The sequence below is a fragment of the Sander vitreus genome, unplaced genomic scaffold, assembly GCF_031162955.1.
Source record: "Sander vitreus isolate 19-12246 unplaced genomic scaffold, sanVit1 ctg275_0, whole genome shotgun sequence".
Lineage (NCBI taxonomy): Eukaryota > Metazoa > Chordata > Actinopteri > Perciformes > Percidae > Sander > Sander vitreus.
In genome coordinates, this window is record NW_027595438.1 from 25,001 (window position 1) to 35,000 (window position 10,000).

Here is a 10,000-nt window from a genome sequence, read left to right on the forward strand (position 1 = left end):
GCAACACTACGACCAGCATGCAAAGCCTCTGCCAGCGTTGACCTCAGGTGACACCGTACACATGCAGATCCGGCGCGTTTGGGAGCCTGCAGTTGTTATCCGACAGAGAGATGAACCACGCTCCTACAGCGTGCAGACACCGGCAGGAAGGATGCTCAGGAGGAACAGACGACATCTGAGGAAGATACACCCGAGTCTCTTCAGGGACACACGCTTTGATGAACATTTGGACTCAGAGGTACAACCTTCTCAGACACGTGAGTCAGTTGACCCGCCACCACAAGACCCGCCACCACAAGACTCGCCACCACAAGACCCGCCACCACAAGACTCGCCACCACAAGACCCGCCACCACAAGACCCGCCACCACAAGACTCGTCACCACAAGACCCGCCACCACAAGACTCGCCACCACAAGACCCGCCACCACAAGACTCGCCACCACAAGACCCGCCACCACAAGACCCGCCACCACAAGACCCGCCACCACAAGACCCGTCACCACAAGACCCGCCACCACAAGACCCGCCACCACAAGACCCGCCACCACAAGACTCGTCACCACAAGACCTGCCACCACAAGACCTGCCACCACAAGACCCGCCACCACAAGACCCGCCACCACAAGACCCGCCACCACAACACCCGCCACCACAAGACCCGCCACCACAAGACCCGCCACCACAAGACCCGCCACCACAAGACCCGCCACCAAGACCACACAGACCACACCACAAGATCCATCACCACAAGACCCGCCACCACAAGACCCGCCACCACAAGATCCATCACCACAAGACCCACCACCAAAAGATCCTCCCCACAAGACCCGCCACCACAAGACCCGCCACCACAAGACCCGCCACCACAAGACCCGCCACCACAAGACCCGCCACCACAAGACCCGCCACCACAAGACCCGCCACCACAAGACCCGCCACCACAAGACCCGCCACCACAAGACCCGCCACCACAAGACCCGCCACCACAAGACCCACCACCACAAGACCCGCCACCACAAGACCCTCCACCACAAGACCCGCCACCACAAGACCCGCCACCACAAGATCCATCACCACAAGACCCACCACCAAAAGATCCTCCCCACAAGACCCGCCACCACAAGACCCGCCACCACAAGACTCGCCACCACAAGACCCGCCACCACAAAACCCGCCACCACAAGACCCGCCACCACAAGACCCGCCACCACAAGACCTGCCACCACAAGACTCGCCACCACAAGACTCGCCACCACAAGACCCCCCACCAAAAGACACGCCACCACAAGACCCCCACAAGACCCGCCACCACAAGCCCGCCCCCACAAGACTCGCCACCACAAGACCCGCCACCACAAGACCCGCCACCACAAGATCCATCACCACAAGACCACACCACAAGACCCGCCACCACAAGATCCATCACCACAAGACCCACCACCAAAAGATCCTCCCCACAAGACCCGCCACCACAAGACCCGCCACCACAAGACTCGCCACCACAAGACCCGCCACCACAAGACCCGCCACCACAAGACCCGCCACCACAAGACTCGCCACCACAAGACCCGCCACCACAAGACCCCCCACCACAAGACCCGCCACCACAAGACCCGCCACCACAAGACCCCCACAAGACCCGCCACCACAAGACCCCCCACAAGACTCGCCACCACAAGACCCCCCCACAAGACTCGCCACCACAACACCCCCACAAGACCCGCCACCACAAGACCCGCCACCACAAGACCCGCCACCACAAGACCCGCCACCACAAGACCCTCCACCAAAAGATCCTCCCCACAAGACCCGCCACCACAAGACCCCCCCCACAAGACCCGCCACCACAAGACCCGCCACCACAAGACCCCCCCCACAAGACTCGCCACCACAACACCCCCCCCACAAGACCCGCCACCACAAGACCCGCCACCACAAGACCCGCCACCACAAGACCCGCCACCACAAAACCCGCCACCACAAGACCCGCCACCACAAGACTCGCCACCACAAGACCTGCCACCACAAGACCCGCCACCACAAGACTCGCCACCACAAGACCCCCCACCAAAAGACCCGCCACCACAAAACCCGCCACCACAAGACCCCCCCCACAAGACCCGCCACCACAAGACCCCCCCACAAGACTCGCCACCACAAGACTCCCCCACAAGACCCACCACCACAAGACCCGCCACCACAAGACCCGCCACCACAAGACCCTCCACCAAAAGATCCTCCCCCTGTCAGTGTGGACAGCAGGCCTACATGCTACACCAGAGGTGGTAGAGCGGTCAGATGACCTGCCAGGTACAGAGACTGATCTCATGGCCAATTCATGTTGTTATTCCATAAGTGTATATGTATATATATGTATATATATATATACATATATATATATATATATATATATATATATATATATATATATAAATAACACACTTAAAGTTGAAAGTAGGGGGGTAAAGGAGTGTTTAACTTGAAATGTTTGATGAATGTTCATAATGTTTGTATGTGGTTCATTGAAAACATGCTTTATCGATCCTTGAAATATGCATGTTGAGAAGAGGTATGTTTAATGTTGATAGACCTGAGTTAATGGCTAAAGTCTAGGTAGCTGATTTCGTGGACCACTTCTCAGTCTTGGAAAAGAGGGATGTGGTGTATTAGATCGAGCACTTGGTGCTAGACTATGTTGCCCTGTCAATGTTGTTACTTGGTATCAGGAAGTGATTACTGCCCCCCGGTGGTTGGGGATGTGTGTCTACAAGTAAAAGACGTGCTCGTACCGCAGCCTTGCCTCCGTGTGTATTATTAAATAAATGAATAGGAGCCTAACCCACAAACAGTAATACTAAAGTAGTATACATTACATAAAGCTACAACAGAAGGAAGGTTCTGCGTAGGCGCATGGCCTTGCTGGTGTTGTGTGGCCGCCTGGTGTGCATACTACACCACATTTCACACACTTTTGCGTCACTATATGCACGCAGATTTCCCCCCAAAACTCTCGTCTAAACACGGAATAAAAAGTGAGAACGCTACGCCTCTTTTGCATTTTCTCTTCAGATTGTTTCCGTCTAAATATAGCCTAATACCGGCCTCTGAGCTGCAGCTGGCAGGCTTCCAGCTCTTCAGAGCGGATAGAGACACGGACCTCTCCAGCAAAACTAAAGGTGGAGGACTCTGTTTCTACATTAACAGCGGCTGGTGCAACGATGTGACAGTAACTGTAGAAGTACATTATAAATGTCTGCTCTCAAGGCCAGATTAACGGCGCAGACTTCACCGCTTGTTGCGACTTCTTGACTGCTCTTCTTAGTTTTATAAAGTACAACAAAGTCGTAAAAAGATCTACGCAGAGTCAGAATCAGATGTGAAAAATAAGTTTTAATGTGCATGAAAGATAACACAGAAAAACCCCAAGCAAGTACCTTGCAAGGTAAGCTTGCTGAAGATTTCTTTGTTTCTTTGCAGCGTCTTATATTATGCCAAGACAGACTCTCCCCCAGAAAAACCTTCCAATGACCTCCTCCAGTACATGCGGTGTAACAACTCAATTGGCTACCTTTGAGTCTAAGACCCTCCTGTTTTGGGGAATTTCCACTTGTTGAAGTCATAGTGCTGATTAAGCTTATTTTTAGCTGAGGTTGTTGTCTCTGAAGTTCATGCTAAAGGCATGGGCAGGGGCTCTGCACCAGTCTTTCTGTCTGCAGCCTCTACTGAGAGGAGCTGTGCAAGGGGGGAGAGAAAGTCTGTTACTCCCACCAGGCAGACACATTAACGTCTCCTATCCATATGACATTGATACACGTTGTATATGTCCCCATAGTTCAGATTTATTATATTTTGCCACAACATGACCCAGCAGCACTGTTCTCCTGACCTGGAATCTCCCATCATAAACTGTACGCCTTTTTATTCACCCCGTGAGTTTGCTCCATTCATTCTGGTCGGTGTTTACATCTCACCGCAGGCCAACGTGCAGGACGCGCAGAGCATGCTCGCCGACTAGATACTGTGCGTGGAGCGGACCAAGCCGGACTCCCTAGTTATTGTCCATGGAAACTTTAAGGCTTCTGACACACCAACCCGATTATCGGCCGTGGGACAGTCTGGCGAGGTCGGTGACTGGAGTCTGTTCGGTGTTTTCCGTGCTGTCATCCTTTGGAGGAGCTGTCGGCCTTCATTTGGGCCGACCTGACGTGCTCAGTCAGAGACGGGGCAGTCGGGACTCACCCAGAAACGAGGAGCGGGATGAGCGAGACTAGAGTCTCTCAACATCTGACATTAATCTGTTAAACTGACCTTTGTTGATCTGAGATGAAGACAGATTCAGCAGCTGCACGGCCTGTTTCTCTCTTCACGTTTCCAGAAACACGTTACGGTGAACTATTATAGGACAATATGAGATCGTATTCTGAACGAGACGCCATGATGGTCGGGGAGCAGCCAGACCCACGTGACGCCTTCGTCCAATCAGCTGCTGGTTTTCATTTTCTGGGAAACAATACAGAGAAGCGCCGCCTGCTGCTATGGAGACGTATTACGTGCAGAGCGTACGCTCAAGTTGTCCTGTGCTGCACTGGGACTATCTGCCCACGTCATAGTCCATCTGATCCCCGCATACAGGCAGAAACTAAAGCTATGCAAACCTGTTGTTATGGGTTTGGCATTTTGTTCTGTGTTTTGTCTTATTTTGGTAGTCTGTTTTTCTGTTTTGCATTATGTTCTGTTTCCTGTTTTATTGTTATAGTCTGGTTTTCTGCCTTGTCTTGTTGACATCTCTGATGGTGACGAGTCCGCCTACAGGTGGGAGGCAGACCACCTGGTGACCTGGTGCAACCAAAACAATCTAGAGCTCAACGCTCTAAAGACAGTGGAGATGGTTGTGGACTTCAGGAGGAACTCAGCCCCACCTGCCCCCATCACCCTCTGTGGCTCCACAATTAACATTGTGGAGTCTTTCTACTTCCTGGGAACTACCATCTCCCAGGACCTCAAGTGGGAGCTGAACATCAGCTCCCTCGTCAAGAAAGCACAACAGAGGATGTACTTCCTGCAGCAGCTGAAGAAATTCAACCTGCCAAAGACAATGATGGTGCACTTCTACACAGCCATCATTGAGTCCATCCTCACATCCTCCATCACCATCTGGTACGCTGCTGCCACTGCCAAGGACAAGGGCAGATTGTCCTCACATCCTCCATCACCATCTGGTACGCTGCTGCCACAGCCAAGGACAAGGGCAGACTGTTCTCACATCCTCCATCACCATCTGGTACGCTGCTGCTACAGCCAAGGACAAGGGCAGACTGTTCTCACATCCTCCATCACCATCTGGTACGCTGCTGCCACAGCCAAGGACAAGGGCAGACTGTTCTCACATCCTCCATCACCATCTGGTACGCTGCTAGCACTGCCAAGGACAAGGGCAGACTGTTCTCACATTTTCCATCACCATCTGGTACGCTGCTGCCACAGCCAAGGACAAGGGCAGACTGTTCTCACATTTTCCATCACCATCTGGTACGCTGCTGCCACAGCCAAGGACAAGGGCAGACTGCAGCGTGTCATTCGGTCTGCAGAGAAGGTGATTGGCTGCAATCTGCCGCCGCTGCAGGACCTTTACGCCACCAGGACTCTGAAGAGTTTAGATTCTCTGCCGAGCTTGAACCGGGCCTGACCGGGTCGGGTTTGTCTCCTTCTCGCCTCCTTCTCGTCTCCTTCTCGCCTCCTTCTCGCCTCCTTCTCGCCTCCTTCTCGTCTCCTTTTGGTCTCCTTTTTGTCTCCTCGTCTCCTTCTTGTCTCCTTCTCGCCTCCTTCTCGTCTCCTTCTCGCCTCCTTCTCGTCTCCTTTTGGTCTCCTTTTGGTCTCCTTCTCGTCTCCTTTTTGTCTCCTTTTGGTCTCCTTTTTGTCTCCTTCTTGTCTCCTTCTTGTCTCCTTCTCCTCTCCTTCTCGCCTCCTTCTCGTCTCCTTCTCGCCTCCTTTTGGTCTCCTTCTCGTCTCCTTCTCGTCTCCTTTTTGTCTCCTCGTCTCCTTCTCGTCTCCTCTTTGCATCCTTCTCATCTCCTTTTGGTCTCCTTCTCGTCTCCTTCTCGCCTCCTTTTGGTCTCCTTCTCGTCTCCTTCTCGCCTCCTTTTGGTCTCCTTTTTGTCTCCTTCTTGTCTCCTTCTGGTCTCCTTCTCGCCTCCTTTTGGTCTCCTTCTCGTCTCCTTCTCGCCTCCTTTTGGTCTCCTTCTCGTCTCCTTCTCGCCTCCTTTTGGTCTCCTTCTCGTCTCCTTCTCGCCTCCTTTTTCTCTCCTTCTCGTCTCCTTTTTGTCTCCTCGTCTCCTTCTCGCCTCCTTTTTCTCTCTTTCTCGTCTCCTTTTTGTCTCCTCGTCTCCTTCTTGCCTCCTCTTCGCATCCTTTTGGTCTCCTTTTTGTCTCCTTCTTGCCTCCTTCTCGTCTCCTCTTCGCATCCTTTTGGTCTCCTTTTGGTCTCCTCGCCTCCTTTTGGTCTCCTTCTCGTCTCCTTCTCGCCTCTTTCTTGCCTCCTTTTGGTCTCCTTCTCGTCTCCCTTTGGTCTCCTTTTGGTCTCCTTCTCGTCTCCTTTTGGTCTCCTTTTGGTCTCCTTCTCGTCTCCTTTTGGTCTCCTTCTCGTCTCCTTTTGGTCTCCTTCTTGTCTCCTTCTCGTCTCCTTTTGATCTCCTTTTGGTCTCCTTCTTGGTCACCTTTTGGTCTCCTTCTCGTCTCCTTTTGGTCTCCTTCTCGTCTCCTTTTGGTCTCCTTTTGGTCTCCTTCTTGTCTCCTTCTCGTCTCCTTTTGGTCTCCTTTTCGTCTCCTTTTGGTCTCCTTCTTGTCTCCTTCTTGTCTCCTTCTCGTCTCCTTTTGGTCTCCTTCTTGTCTCCTTCTCGTCTCCTTTTGATCTCCTTTTGGTCTCCTTCTTGTCTCCTTCTCGTCTCCTTTTAATCTCCTTTTGGTCTCCTTCTTGTCTCCTTCTCGTCTCCTTTTGGTCTCCTTCTTGTCTCCTTCTCGTCTCCTTTTGATCTCCTTTTGGTCTCCTTCTCGTCTCCTTTTGGTCTCCTTCTCGTCTCCTTTTGGTCTCCTTCTCGTCTCCTTTTGGTCTCCTTTTGGTCTCCTTCTTGTCTCCTTCTTGTCTCCTTCTCGTCTCCTTTTGGTCTCCTTTTGGTCTCCTTTTGGTCACCTTTTGGTCTCCTTCTCGTCTCCTTCTTGTCTCCTTCTCGTCTCCTTTTGGTCTCCTTCTTGTCTCCTTCTCGTCTCCTTTTGATCTCCTTCTCGTCTCCTTTTGGTCTCCTTTTGGTCTCCTTCTCGTCTCCTTTTGGTCTCCTTCTCGTCTCCTTTTGGTCTCCTTTTGGTCTCCTTCTTGTCTCCTTCTTGTCTCCTTCTCGTCTCCTTTCTGGTCTCCTTTTGGTCTCCTTTTGGTCTCCTTCTCGTCTCCTGTTGCTGCCTTGCTGTATGAGTAACATCCAGGCTGGACATTGTGATAAAGTATTCCTCCTCTCAGCGCTCAGAATAACCCAAACCCCACGCTGCCCGCATCCACCCACAGCTGGCCCACATGTGTTCTCATGTTGCTAGGTTACAGTGCTGGGAGGTTGCTAGGTTACAGTACTGGGAGGTTGCTAGGTTACAGTGCTAACAGATAACTGTAACTGAGAGAAGATCTGATGGAGCTGCTGCTGCAAAGAAACAGAGCTGATAGACATGTGATGTAATACAGCTGAGAGAGAAAACAAATGGACTGTTTCCCGTGGTCATCTGATTGGTACCCAACAAGATGGCGATCGTTGTTAGTTGTCATAGTGACAGTTGTAGTTGTACCTGTAGGCTGCCCCTGGGCAGGGTAATACTGGGGTATTAGTACCTGTAGGCTGCCCCTGGGGCAGGGTAATACTAGGGTATTAGTACCTGAAGGCTGCCCCTGGGGCAGGGTAATACTAGGGTATTAGTACCTGTAGGCTGCCCCTGGGGCAGGGTAATACAGGCGTATTAGTACCTGAAGGTTGCCCTCTGGGGCAGGGTAATACTGGGGTATTAGTACCTGTAGGCTGCCCCTGGGGCAGGGTAATACTGGGGTATTAGTACCTGAAGGCTGCCCCTGGGGCAGGGTAATACTGGGGTATTAGTACCTGTAGGCTGCCCCTGGGGCAGGGTAATACTGGGGTATTAGTACCTGTAGGCTGCCCCTGGGGCAGGGTAATACTGGGGTATTAGTACCTGAAGGCTGCCCCTGGGGCAGGGTAATACTGGGGTATTAGTACCTGAAGGCTGCCCCTGGGGGCAGGGGTAATACTAGGCGTATTAGTACCTGTAGGCTGCCCCTGGGGCAGGGTAATACTAGGGGTATTAGTACCTGAAGGCTGCCCCTGGGGCAGGGTAATACTGGGGTATTAGTACCTGAAGGCTGCCCCTGGGGCAGGGCAATACTGGGGTATTAGTACCTGTAGGCTGCCCCCTGGGGCAGGGTAATACTAGGGGTATTAGTACCTGAAGGCTGCCCCCTGGGGCAGGGTAATACTGGGGTATTAGTACCTGCAAGGCTGCCCCCTGGGGCAGGGTAATACTGGGGGTATTAGTACCTGTAGGCTGCCCCCTGGGGCAGGGTAATACTGGGGTATTAGTACCTGTAGGCTGCCCCCTGGGGCAGGGGTAATACTGGGGTATTAGTACCTGAAGGCTGCCCCCTGGGGCAGGGTAATACTGGGGTATTAGTACCTGAAGGCTGCCCCTGGGGCAGGGTAATACTGGGGTAGTAGTACCTGTAGGCTGCCCCCTGGGGCAGGGTAATACTAGGGGTATTAGTACCTGTAGGCTGCCCCTGGGGCAGGGTAATACTGGGCGTATTAGTACCTGTAGGCTGCCCCCTGGGGCAGGGTAATACTGGGGGTATTAGTACCTGTAGGCTGCCCCTGGGGCAGGGTAATACTGGGGTATTAGTACCTGTAGGCTGCCCCTGGGGCAGGGTAATACTAGGGTATTAGTACCTGTAGGCTGCCCCTGGGGCAGGGTAATACTAGGGGTATTAGTACCTGTAGGCTGCCCCTGGGGCAGGGGTAATACAGGCGTATTAGTACCTGTAGGCTGCCCCCTGGGGCAGGGCAATACAGTATTAGTACCTGTAGGCTGCCCCTGGGGCAGGGGTAATACTGGGGTATTAGTACCTGTAGGCTGCCCCTGGGGCAGGGTAATACTGGGGGTATTAGTACCTGAAGGCTGCCCCCTGGGGCAGGGTAATACTGGGGTATTAGTACCTGAAGGCTGCCCCTGGGGCAGGGTAATACAGGCGTATTAGTACCTGTAGGCTGCCCCTGGGGCAGGGGTAATACTGGGGTATTAGTACCTGTAGGCTGCCCCTGGGGCAGGGTAATACTGGGGTATTAGTACCTGTAGGCTGCCCCTGGGGCAGGGTAATACAGGCGTATTAGTACCTGAAGGCTGCCCCTGGGGCAGGGTAATACTGGGGTATTAGTACCTGTAGGCTGCCCCCTGGGGCAGGGGTAATACTGGGGTATTAGTACCTGTAGGCTGCCCCCTGGGGCAGGGTAATAGTAGGGTATTAGTACCTGTAGGCTGCCCCTGGGGCAGGGTAATACAGGCGTATTAGTACCTGAAGGCTGCCCCTGGGGAAGGGTAATACTGGGTTATTAGTACCTGTAGGCTGCCCCTGGGGCAGGGTAATACTGGGGTATTAGTACCTGAAGGCTGCCCCTGGGGCAGGGTAATACAGGCGTATTAGTACCTGAAGGTTGCCCCTGGGGCAGGGGTAATACAGGCGTATTAGTACCTGTAGGCTGCCCCTGGGGCAGGGCAATACTGGGGTATTAGTACCTGTAGGCTGCCCCCTGGGGCAGGGTAATACTGGGGTATTAGTACCTGAAGGCTGCCCCTGGGGCAGGGTAATACAGGCGTATTAGTACCTGAAGGCTGCCCCCTGGGGCAGGATAATACAGGCGTATTAGTACCTGAAGGCTGCCCCTGGGGCAGGGGTAATACA

At 53.2% G+C, this 10,000-nt stretch overlaps 1 protein-coding gene across 1 annotated transcript in view; it reads right to left on the reverse strand.

Moving 5' to 3' along the window:
- Window positions 1-10,000, reverse strand: part of LOC144513555 (atrial natriuretic peptide receptor 1-like) — a 56,826-nt gene that overhangs the window by 17,219 nt on the left and 29,607 nt on the right. The window lies entirely within an intron of this gene.